We start from the raw sequence: 13298 nt of genomic DNA on the forward strand, positions 1-13298 counted from the left end.
TGGTCATGCACCTGTATTTGAGGTATTTTTGGATTTGCATGCTTTGTTTTTTAGCCTTCACTTGATGCACTTGATGTTCCCTGGTGAATGTTGGTTTTACACCATTTATGATTTTGAATACATGTGAATATGCTCTTTTTTCAAGTGTTTTGTATACAAAATATTATGTTAAAAATAGAATGCAATGGTTTCTAGGTGTTACTACTGAATGTGTTTACTGGGTTGATGACCTCTAATCTATTAAATAATGATACATTAAAGCAATAAGCCCAAAGAAGTGAATTTAGTGCAGCTAAGGGAGTTTTTGGCACTCAACTTTTGTATATCACGGCTTCACTGGGCTTATTGCTTTTATAACATGCTTATTCCACATACCTGGCAAGGTTTCATAAAACAAACACCTAGACACAAAAATGTAATGCTATTGATATATAAAAAAAAAAATATATATATATATATATATATATATATATATATTATTATAATATATTATTATATTATATATAATGGTTGCACGCAGACGCAGTGGTGCAGTGTTGCTGATGGAACATGGCTCAACCAATTATAATCAAGTACTGGATCCGTTTTAATATAATAACCTTTATTTAAACTTTTTCTGTTAAATAACAATACAAAAACCTGGCCAGCATTTGAGTTTATACTTATAGACGTACAGTATTATAAAATATATTTATATTATGTACATTCAAAAGTTTGGGCTCAGTAAGATTGAAATAATGGATAATGTTCATTTAGTAAGGATGCATTTAATTTAATTAACACTGAAGGCTTGAGTAATGATGCTGTAATAATATTTCTCAGTATTTCTATTTATGTTGCACTTTTGATCAAATAAATGCAGCCTTGATGAGAATAAAAGACTTCTTTCAAAAACAAAAGAATCTTACTGATTATCACCTTAAAGGGTTAGTTCACACAAAAATGAAATTTCTGTCATTAATTACTCACCCTCATGCCGTCCCAAAGCCGTAAGACCTTCATTCATCTTCGAAACACAAATTAAGATATTTTTGATGAAATTCGAGGTTTGCTGCCTATGTGTGGTTCAGAAACCCTCGGATTTCATCAAAAATATCTTAATTTGTGTTTTGAAGATGAACGAAGGTCTTACGGGTTTGAAACGAAATGAGGGTGAGAAATTAATGAAAAATTTTTGGGTGAACTAACCCTTTAAATTTCTGAATGATGGTATGCTTTATATAGTGACAATCCACAGCCACCATTTGAGAATCAATGCATGGCCATCATCAAATGCGGGCGACTGCTGTAGTGACTACATCACTAAACGTCTCCATCCAAGACAACGCCATTTCAGGGAAAGAGCTCAGGGCAGTCCGGTCATGGAGTGGTGTAGCAGCCCGCCCCATACCACCACTAACAACAGACGAAAATGTCTTGATTTTAATCCAAGAATGCCCATTTTATGTCTCTTTAGAATATCAAAGAGAAAACTGCAAAAATAAAAAGCCCAAGCCCACTTGTATGAGTCACTTGGCATCTCTAAAGTGCCAAGATCTTTAACTCATTTGGCTTTGCATTTTTCTTTAAACTACAGCATGCAAACTGGAATGCAATTAATCAGATTTTTGACTTCATGCAGCACTATACCAGAAAGCTTCACTTTGTGCAAAAAATATTTTTTTTTTATGCCTCTAAGCAGGTATTTATTTCAACTCTTAAATCTAGCTCATGCCAATTTGTGGGTTCTGTCATCAGCATTAGAGCTTTCAGACTCCAGGGCTCACAGTTAGAAGGAGGAGTATTTTCTTATGACTGACAAAAACAGAAACATAATTTTCTGCTCAGGCAGACACAGTGTCAGCTGAAAAGCATAGGGGGAAGCCTGAAGATCCACTCAGCATGCCTTTGATCGCATTACGGCTCTTCTGGCCTTCAATATGCTTTCAATTTGTGTCAGATTTCCCCCTCGTGCTTTAGCATTAGCATTTAGCAATCATGTGCTTGAGTAAAATCTCAGTCGGTGGAGGCGAGAACAGTTAGGGCTTTGATGATGGAAAAATACTAGTAGTTTGGAAACAGGGAAAGTGGGAATGTTTTTAAAATAACCGGGAGCCCAATTTTCAGATAAAAGAAAGAGTTAAAAGCAGTAAAGGTTGCATACTGATTGCTTTATTTATTTAGAATGCACTTCGCTGGCTTTATAGAGACTTTTGCGTGGAAAATGCACTAGATGACAGAGCCTAGCTGAATTTACATGTTTAAGAGTGTGTCCGTTTTCAGTGTTACAATATTTTTTTTTCTCTCTACCACTTTTAAGTAAGCCATTTGTAGGTTGTTGTTTTTTTTTCCACCTTTAAAACGTTGCTCTTGGTCTGAGACATCCAGTAGCCCCAGGCTTTTTTTTTTTTTTTTTTTTTTTTTTTAAATTCCACAAATGGTGCAGAAATAGAAACCTTTAAAATAAACAAGATATTTCAGAGATTTTTGGATGCACATGCTTTCTGTTTTTCTTTTTAAATTTTCACTTGATACACTTGATGTTACCTGTTGAATGTTGGTTTTGCACCATTTATGCTTTTGAATGAATGTGAATAAATTTTTTTTTGTTCTTCAAATGTTTGTGTACAAATATGATGTTAAAATAGAATGCATAATCCATTGAAATAATACAAAAACCTGGCCAACATTTGAGTTTATACTTGTAGTAGAATAAATAGAACAATATTATAGTGTCCCAATCAAACATGACGTGATAAAGCGTTAAGTGATAAAAGGGTGTTAATCAGTGTTTTTAATCTAACAATCCAAGTAGCCCCACCCACATACGGAAATCTCATTGGACCAAAGTATTGGTCATGTATATTAATAATAAAATTATGTCATGGTGGAGTGAGTGTAACTGTTGATTGTGTTCTAATCAAACATCACATGACAAAATTACAATAACAGTAGTGTTAAGCCACTGTAAGAGATTGTTACGGCTTTTGCGTCACCAAATACAATAGTTTTGGGCTTCATAAGTGTGATTTATTTATTTGTTTGTTTGTTTGTTTGTTTGCTTTTATTTTTTTGGGTACTGTTTTTTTGTCCATGGCACATTGTCATGATAGTTTTATAGGGTAAGTTGTTATTGCTAAATGTAAAATCTAATTAAAAAATCCATGGGGACACATAATTGAATTAATAGGATTAAATTGAATAATTAACTCTTGCTAATTTAATGTAATGTTTGGCTTAAAATAAAATCAGGTCAGGACATAATAAAAGGGTTATTTTCTTAATCCATCTACCATTTTAATTTTTCATCATACAACTGTTTTATTAAAAATGTAGTTCAGAGTATGTAATTATAACAAATGCTGTAATTCCTTATATAATGAATAGTTTTCCCCCTAAAAAATTATATTTTTTTTTTGTTCTAGCTGTATTTTTCACCCAATGCAAAAAAATGTCCTCTGATCTGATACTATATTTGACACACTCCTCGCGTATCCTCTTTGGAGTTGTATGCTTTAGTCCAAGTCATTCCGAAATCTTTGACCTCTGTCCCTCAGCGGGACCTATGAGGAGAGACCTGGAAAATGAGAGACACTTGCAGAATGAGTCGGGCACATCCACAGGGTAGTCGAGACAAGATGTGTGTGTGTGTGTACATGCATGTACCTGTACGCGTGTGTCTATAATGCAGGAGTTTTAAACCATGGGTCCACCGGTCAAATGTTTGAGCATAAACAACATCTGCAAAGTTACAACGCTTTCTTGAATCCTTGTTAAGGATTAGAAGAGGAAGAGTTGTTGTAGTAGAGTGTTGTTATGCAGTCATTTTACGCCAGACGGCCTCACAAATGAGGTTCAATTCATCGCTGGATTTGCACAAAAGATGAACATGACGGTACATGCTAGTCGAAGAGTTGAATCAACTCCACAGCAACTACATAAATGTATCCATTAATCATTCAGAAACGTCCAGTTGCATTCTAAAAGTTGTAACTTCTTCCTGAGTCTCCATCAGTCCGGTTTGAACAATGTAAGGCTGAACGCCATTACTGACAATCCTCATTTTGGCTGCGTGAGATTCTCCAGCTTTGTTGTTGTTGAGAAACTGAAGCACAAGCTGTTAAAGCTCCGCCCTCTTCTGCAAAGTGGGCCAGGAGCAGCAGCTCATTTGCATTTAAAGGGACACATACAAAAACAGCATATTTTGAGCTGAAACTTCACAGATACATTCTGGGGACACTGGAGACTTATATTACCTCTTGTAAAAGGGGCATTTTAGGACCACTTTAAGATAATGTAAGATAAGATAAGGCGTGTCTTAAGTTTCACAGCTCTTTGCCATCAAGAGTGAAATCATCTTTGCACATGATTCCATTCCTTGTTTCAACAGACATTTGCTGGTAGACTAAAGACACGTTTCCAGTAGCTCAGTTCGTGTTGTTGCGGAATCTTTCATCTGGAAATGAAGAGCACAGGAGTATTCGTAAGGAGTTTTCACTGTGTCACAAAGTAGAAAGATAACCCAGAAAACAAAGAAAATCCTTTGTATTCTCAGCTCGGTGAAATGCATGCAATCAGTGTACGATTTGACTTTTACAGCCAAGATATGCAAGACTTCGACTAGCTTCCCTCATATTTTAACAACCACTTCTTGAAAAGGAAAATGATGAAGCTGCAAGGAAAATGATGTTCAGCTCTCACATTTATATAGGTGTGTAATCATGCAGACTTCTCTTTCTTGTATCTATATTGCATTCTCTTTCCTTTTTCTCAGTTTTTCCCCCCAATCTTACAACAAATTGTTCCAGTCATTCAAAGTCATACGTACCTATCGATAAACCATATAGCATCAGATATCGTTCTTTGAGTCAGAACCAGGGTGCAAATTAGCACTGTTTTCAACAAGGACAATTTTTGTTATGTCTAAGCTGTGAAGCATGATTTGTTAGTTCCTACGGCAAAATCACAAGTTAAGGTCTTTGCACACTAAGTTTGTATTTTTTCATATTCGTCATCCTAAAAAATTGTCATGCACAGAAACCTTGCATACTGAGTCCGGTGTGTATTAACTAATCCACTGTGAAAAAATTCACAAAATGATACAAAATGGAGTCTTCAAGCAGTAAGGATGATTTTGTTGTCCTCTCTCTTCTTAAAAAGAGAAAAAGAAAGAGGAAATATTGGATCCATCTAATTCTAAGATTGCATAGAGAGGAAGGAGAGTTCCACCTCCTTATCAAGGCGCTGCAGGATTATCCCAAGAGATTCAAAGTTTACTTCAGGATGTCAGTAGCTCAGTTTGATGCTTTGCTAGTGATACTGGAGCTACATATTAAAAAGAAAACCACTAATATACACTGCCTGGCCCAAAAAAAAAAAAAAAAAAAAAAAAAAAGTCGCTGTTTGGATTTTAATAGGCAAATATTTAAGAGTCTACGGATGCATCATTAGTGTCATTACAGTGATTATTATGTTTCTAACATGTTTGGGATGTGCTGGAGTAGACTTTACAGAGTGCTCACCTCTTGCATTGTCAATACAAGATCATGACACAAAAATAATGCACCTCTTGATGGAAATAAATGTTGTGATGTTATGTTATTTCCATCTTTAAGGGTTAAAAGAACCGTTGCCAAACATATAACATGCTAGAAACAGAATAATCACTGAAATAATAATCCATTCATAGATTCTTAAGTATTTGCCTATTAAAATCCAAACAGTGACTTTTTTTTGGCTGGGCATTGCATATGTATTCCACACTTTGTTTGTGATGCAAGACGAAGTGGATCAACTTGTCAGGCGCCATTTTGGCATACGTTTCTATGGTGGCTCTGAATTGTCAAAACACCTCTCAAAATGCTTGCCACGGATGCGAAAAACGCAGAAAAGTAATGATGCTGAAAATTCAGCCTTGCATCACAGGAATAAATTTAAATTTTTTAAAATATATCAAAATAGAAAAGTTATTTTAAATTGTAATGATATTTGACAATATAACTGCACTGTACTGTAACCTTGGCGAGACTTCTTTCAAAAAACATCTCCCAAAATCTTCCAGACTCCAAACTTTTGCATGGTAGTACAAAATACTACAGTATTTTGTTACTTTTTTTTTTTTTTTTGACAGTTTCAAACGTTTGGCTAACCATGCTAGGTACATCTGAGACTGACCTGAACAGATTGCACCACAATAATTGCTTATAGAAATTCCTTTAAAACATTGACAACTGAAAGTTATTGCTTTGTACATCAGTCTGAACTCAGATGCAATAGAATCCATTTATAAAAATCTACATATATTGCTATTGATTTCAGCAACTGACTGTCATCAAACGCTGAGCTTTGAAGGCTCCATATTGGCTGATATTAGAAGTTTTCAAAGCAACTGAACCAAAAAGCTTGTCACACAAAGTATTCTGCCCACCATATGTTGTCTTATTAATTTCAACACAAACACATTTAGATAGTGTTTCTGATCAAAACATAAATCGTATTGTTGAGTCAGTGATAACAATACTGTCTGACAGGTCTTCTGTAGATAAATAGATTGCGTATTGTCCACATTCATCATTTGTTCTTTTTTTTTTTTTCTTTTCTTTTTTTTTTTTTTAGAGATCATGAAATAAGAGATCTAGTGTTTAAATATTATTTGTTGTGAACATCCTTTGAAGGAAAAAGCACATTTGGTCGCAAACAGACTATCCCATTTGAACCGAAAGCTTAATTTATAGTCTAATTTAGATTTCTATGTAAATCAAAGTTTTAAATTGTATTTGTTTTATAAAGTTTTAAATTAGCAACAGACTAATATAATATTTAGCTTGATGATCACCATGTTTTGATCACCTCCTTTGACTGAGCATTTGTCGAAAAAAGAATCTAATACAGTACTTCAGACCCATTTTGAATCCTATTTGTGGAAAGTGCCTAGCGCCCAAACGTCTGTTTTCCCCCTGCTGGCTCTTGCTTGTCAAGGCCCATCAATGATGCTGTGGACCCGTAACTACACCTGAGGCCCTCTTTTCTTCCTCAGAATACATTCCTCTCTCTTTCCTTTCAGACCTTCTCCATCTTTGATTCCCCACTTCACCCAGCAGATGTCTAGATCTTAAGTTGCACTCCTGTGGTTGGCGAGCTGGCAGACGCGAGCCTCGCGTGCCCGCTCCCTTCGAGCCCTGTGGGGAAATGCGCCTACCTGGGCGGCTCTGTAATTTTGTTTTCTCTTTGCTTCTTTCATATGAGCGCACTTACATCCACGCAGCAAGGTCAAGCGAGTCTGGAGAACTTGTATGATTCTACATCTGCAGGATTAAATGCATTTACCGCCTCCGTTCATACGAAGAGGGTGAGTTTGAGAACCAGAGAAAGGAGAGATTTGACGAGAAGGACTAAAATAAATATGTCAGACATCTTGCCATCTGCACGAGGGGCATTCCAAAGGGACTAATTAGCCAGCCATGGTGGGCTGGATTGCTCGTTTGAAAGTGATTCGCTCTTCTAGGGGAAAACAGGTGGAGGAGTTTTTTTCATCTTCACTCACTTTATTGCATTTGAGTGGTTTGGCAATTGCACTTTTACTCTTAATGCTTGTTCTTTGAATGTTTTCTAAAATGCCTTCATTGGTGTCTTTAACGCTGTCAATCAGCTGCTGATGGTGGTGTCCCTTAGGTGTATAGTGTTTTACACATATTGCAGCGAGATGATGAGTCTGGGGAGAAGACGCTTAATAACTTGTTGGTTCTTTCCTCCCTCTGGTTTATGTGTTTATATGCTTTAAAAGTGAGTCATACTGCCTCAGAGGGAGTGAAGAATTGTGGGTCCACAAAGGAAAAACAGGATTTGGATCATTTGGAATAGTGTACTACTATTATTTTTGCATTATGTTGTGCTGTTTGCATCAAATAAGTCTGCCGTATATTGTGCAAAATGTGTTTTAGCTAAGAATGCAAAATAATGTGATGAGTTTTAGCACAACATGTGACATTTATTTGAAATAGAAAGCTTTTGTATCATTATAAGTCATTACATTCACTTTTGATCAATTTAATGAATCTTTGCAGAATGAAAGTATTAAAGGTGCCATCGAATGGAAAATTTAATTTACCTTGGCATAGATGAATAACAAGAGTTCAGTACATGGAAATGACATACAGTGAGTCTCAAACACCTTTGTTTCCTCCTTCTTATGTAAATCTCATTTGTTTAAAAGACCTCAGAAGAACAGGTTGGCGAATCTCAACATAACACGACTGATACATAACAGTCGGGGTGTACGCCCCCAATATTTGCATATGCCAGTCCATGTTCAAGGCATTAGACAAGGGCAGCCAGTATTAACGTCTGGATGTGCACAGCTGAATCATCAGACTAGGTAAGCAAGTAAGGACAACAGCGAAAAATGGCAGATGGAGCAATAATAACTGACATGATCCATGATAACATGATATTTTTAGTGATATTTGTAAACTGTCTTTCTAAATGTTTCGTTAGCATGTTGCTAATGTACTGTTAAATGTGGTTAAAATTACCATCGTTTCTTACTGTATTCACAGAGACAAGAGAGCCGTCGCTATTTTCATTTTTAAACACTTGCAGTCTGTATAATACATTAGCCCTGTATTAGCCCGTTAGCCACGGAGCATAGCCTTAAAATCATTCAGAATCAAATGTAAACATCCAAATAAACACTATACTCACATGATCCGAAGCATGCATGCAGCATGCATGACGAACATTTTGTAAAGATCCATTTGAGGGTTATATTAGCTGTGTGAACTTTGTTTATGCACTGTATTATAGTCGAGAGCTCGGGGGGAGGGAGCATGAGATTTAAAGGGGCCGCGCGCTGAATCGGTGCATAGTTAATGATGCCCCAAAATAGGCAGTTAAAAAATGTATTAAAAAAAATCTATGGGGTATTTTGAGCTGAAACTTCACAGACACATTCAGGGGACACCTTAGACTTATATTACATCTTGTGAAAGAACGTTCTAGTGCACTTTAAGGTTACTTTATTTTAAGGTGACGTAGTTACATTGTACTTACACAAATAAGTACTGTGTAATATTATTATAACTATATGTACTTACTATATAGTTACGGTTAGGATTTGGTTTAGGGTTAGTTACTTGTAATTATGCATAATTTACTGTTATTACTATAGTAAGTACATATAATAACATGTATGTCAAGTATTAGTATTAATAATAAATCTTACTGACCCCAAATTTTTCAACAGTACACTCTAAAAAATGCTGGGTTAAAAACAACCCAAGTTGGGTTAAAAATGGCCAAACCCAATGACTGTGTTGTTTTAACCCAGCGGTTGGGTTAAATGTTTGCCCAACGTGCTGGGTAGTTTTATTTAACCCAACTATTGTTTAAAAATTACTATATGGCTGGCTTAAAATTAACCCGAAATAGGTTGGAAATTAAAAATAAGACACATAATTATAGAAGGCAACAATAATAATCAAAATGTAACCATTTATTAATAATGAATTTAGGAAATGTTTATTGTTTAATTATTATTCATTAAACTTATTAATAAATGTAAATTGGCAACATAATTTGGGTTCATTTTAAGCAAGCAATACAGTAATTTTTAAACAGTAGTTGAGCTAAATAAAACTACCCAGCAGGTTGGGAAAACATTTAACCCAACTGCTGGGTTAACCCAGCTTTTTTTAGTGTAGTGTATACTCTTAATGTTTCTGCATTATGTAGTACGTATACTGTGCACAGAATGCAAATGTTTGCACTATTGTGTGAAACATTTACTGTTGCATATTGCATACTGCTTTACATTTTATTTTAAAAACTTAGGCATTATACAGTATATACTGACCAAATTAATAGTGAACTTAATGGCTGCCTCCATCATACCCTGAATTGGATCAGGTGTTTTGAGGATTTGATTGGACCACATGAGGGCTTGTCAAGGGCTACATTGTTTGTTTCTTAACACGTTGAAAATGCAATTGAATTGTTCTGCCCTTAAACCAAAACATGTCCGCTTAGGAAAGTGCTGTTGCACGCTTGGGTTTGTTAGGAAAAAAACATTCTGACCTCTTTGGCTCCTATTTACCCACGTCTCTCTTCAATCAATACGTGCAAGCCCTTTGGGTGCATGCAGGGCGACGTCAGCTATTTACAGTGTGTGTGTTTTCAATACTTCAACTCCAGTGACTTGTCAACGACCTCATAAGCTTGTGAACCCCATCGGCTTTGTGTAGTTATTGCGGGCAGAGAGGCTAATTGTGCTTATGGGTGGGAGAAAGAAAGCACGGGGGAAAGAGAAAGAAAAGATGCTGGGTTGATGAATGATACTTGTGAAGCTCTGACAATGTGTGCAAAGACTTGAATTTCCTAATCAAGATTTAAAGTGCATATTTCATTTTTTAGTGTTGTTTGCTAAGGCAATCATCACTGTTATAATTTCTAGTAGGAGTTAGAAGTCTGTTATAGTTTGTGTTATGGACATGAATGTTACCTCAGATTGTGTGGCTTGTTGAGGAGAGGTGTCATCTCTTTTCTAGGTAATCCGACTTGACGTTTTTCACCTGGGGAATGATTAAAATGGAAAACATTACAGTGAAGCAAAAACTTAGCAACCACTTACCACAGATGACAGCAGGTTTATTAGTCACTTTATGACCTAATGCATGGATCCAAAATACTGTCACACATGCACTTTCTTTCTAAACTATTTACATTCTTAAGACATAACCGACTGTGTATATGAGAATATTTTGACATGTATTTGTCTGTTCAAGCACAAGAAGACACAAAAGAGAACTCAATTCAGTATTCATTCACTATAAGAGAGGCGGCTTTTTAAGCGCATGCTCTGGATGTGCCCAGCACATAAAACAGCGCGCACATGCCAAATTAAGTACTCTTTCAGCCTTGCAAAGCATACTTCATTTTACTCGTACACGTACACAAGCGTATGATGCATTCGCAGTTTTAAGCAAACGTGTTACAACCCATATAAACATTTTTGTATTCTTTCATGCTAGAGCTGTACAAATGACGGTATTTTCTAACCACTTCACACAATCTCTGGTCTATGTAGGCCTCCATTGTCGCTGTAGCTCGCATGTGTTCCATTCTGTTCTGTTTATGCAGTTTTTCTTCAACAACCTTATGAATCGACGCCCCCAGGGCACAGTTGCCACCTTGTGGATAAACTAATTACTACAATAAATAAATAAATACGCTTGTGTGACCTCCACATGCAAAGTATGCATGGTTGCAAAAATCCAATGGTGCGCATACAGTATGTGCACACTATTCTGATGATGAAATTTGCGTCACGCGTATTGTATGCTGACCCCCGCGTACGTGTAAAAAGTGAAGTATAGTCTTTGAGGTATCCCAGTCAGAACACCCATCATCAAGCATCATCCTAGCAACCACATTAGCATGTGCTAAAAACAACTCAGAACACCTTACCAACTGCATGTGAACGCACAACCATTCAGACACTATAGCAGCTAAATAGCAGCTTTCTGAAACCACTCTGAACTTACTAGCATCCTCATATTGACATTGTAAAAGTCACTCTGAGCACTATCAGCAACATAGAAATGCCTTGACAACCATCAGTACACCCTGGCAACCACATAAGAATAATTAACAAAGCCCTGGCAATCACCCAAAACACCCTAGCAAGCACATGGCAACACCCTGACAACCAACTCTCTGAATAGCATCACCCAAGCAACCACATAAAGTTGTACTAGAAGTAAGTTATATCACCTTACCAACTTCATAGCATATGCATATGCATAGCATACATTATGGAAATGTTACTTTTGAATGTTCTCTGAAAACAAACATCCAACTAAACTTTTCAGGTAAAAACGTTCTATGAACGATGTATAAATAATGTTTTGTGCTAACATTTTGAGAACATTATTATAACTTTGAACAAACATTCTGGAAGAATGAGAGAACCTTGCCACAACGTTAGCCATAATTCTGAGAGCATTTCCTGTTAGCTGGGTAGCAACTTCATAGTAAAAACACTCTATGCACTACCAGCTGCACAGAAACCCCCTAACAACCACTAGAACACCTTGGCAACAGAATAGCAAAGCTCCGGCAATCGTCTAGAAATCCCCAGGAACTGCACAGACACACCCTGGCATCCACTCAGAAGTCTATTAGCTGCATAGGAATGCCCTGGCAACCATCCAGAACACCCTACGTTGTGGCAGTCAGTTTTTCATGTGTAAGCACTACTGTAGAAATCTAGCCCTACTATATATAAATATATATTTTTCTTTATATCGACTTAGTGTTCATTAACATGTTTTTAGTCCTCATTGGCTTGCAAAATGCAACTGAATGCTTTTTCTCTAATCAAATAGTACTGATTCAGAAAATGCCCGCCTTGATCAAAACCTCAAATGAGGTTATTTGCATGCTTCTGCTGTGGCCACAAACCAAACCAATGTTCTTTTAGTTTAGTGTAATGAAGGACATGGAAACCTCCAGAGTCTGACTTACTGCTGAACATATGCAGAAAAGCCTCACAGTCTCTGCCAAACATGCAGGCTTACAGCCCCTCACATGGAGCCCGCCTTTGCTGTAATTTGAGGAGAGATGTTGGCAAAAGACATGAAAAGATGCCTGTGATACTGCTGTTGTCCCCCCTTCACAAGAATAAGACAAGCTTGGCATGTCGGCGCGATGATTGCTTTTGTGTGTTCTGGTCTCTCCGGACCCCTCAAAGACAGAGAGGGAATTACTGGCCTGCAGCCTCTGATAGTATATCAAGATTACGGTGCTTTCCAGACAAGAGCGGACCACCGCCAAAGAGCGAGATTCTGTCACTCGCTTACACATTTGAAGGATGGCTGATATTTGAGGAAATTAATGGCTGTTTGGATTCGTATCTGCCGTGTTCTAAACTATTTCGCATTTTCAGGATTTATGGGTCATGTTGTGCTTTGGAGTCATATGTTTGACTGACTGCATTTCAGAATAAAATTGAATATTTGATCTGACATTTAAATGGTACTGTAAATAGGCTATTTTCTGGGTGTTTGAGGCAATTAAGGGAAATTGTAAAATGGTTTGTTTGCCAAATGGGGTAAAATGAGAATGTTTCCCTACAGGAAAATAGCATGGTATTACATTAAAATGAACAAGAAATCAAAATTGCCATTTCATGTAACAATTTGTCACTTGTAGACAATACAATGACTGAAGTACCTTACAGTGCTTACACATGCCTGCGTTTTGGCTACAAAAAGCTGTTGAACATTTCCACCCTTATTATTCATTACTGAGCACATCTTGACCTT

The 13298-nt window shown here is 36.7% G+C and overlaps 1 protein-coding gene across 3 annotated transcripts in view; it reads left to right on the top strand.

Annotated features, from left to right (window-relative positions):
- tafa3a (TAFA chemokine like family member 3a) overlaps nt 1-13298 on the top strand; it is a 118322-nt gene that overhangs the window by 72935 nt on the left and 32089 nt on the right. The window lies entirely within an intron of this gene.

The sequence above is a fragment of the Chanodichthys erythropterus genome, chromosome 21 (genome assembly GCF_024489055.1).
Source record: "Chanodichthys erythropterus isolate Z2021 chromosome 21, ASM2448905v1, whole genome shotgun sequence".
Classification (NCBI taxonomy): Eukaryota; Metazoa; Chordata; class Actinopteri; order Cypriniformes; family Xenocyprididae; genus Chanodichthys; species Chanodichthys erythropterus.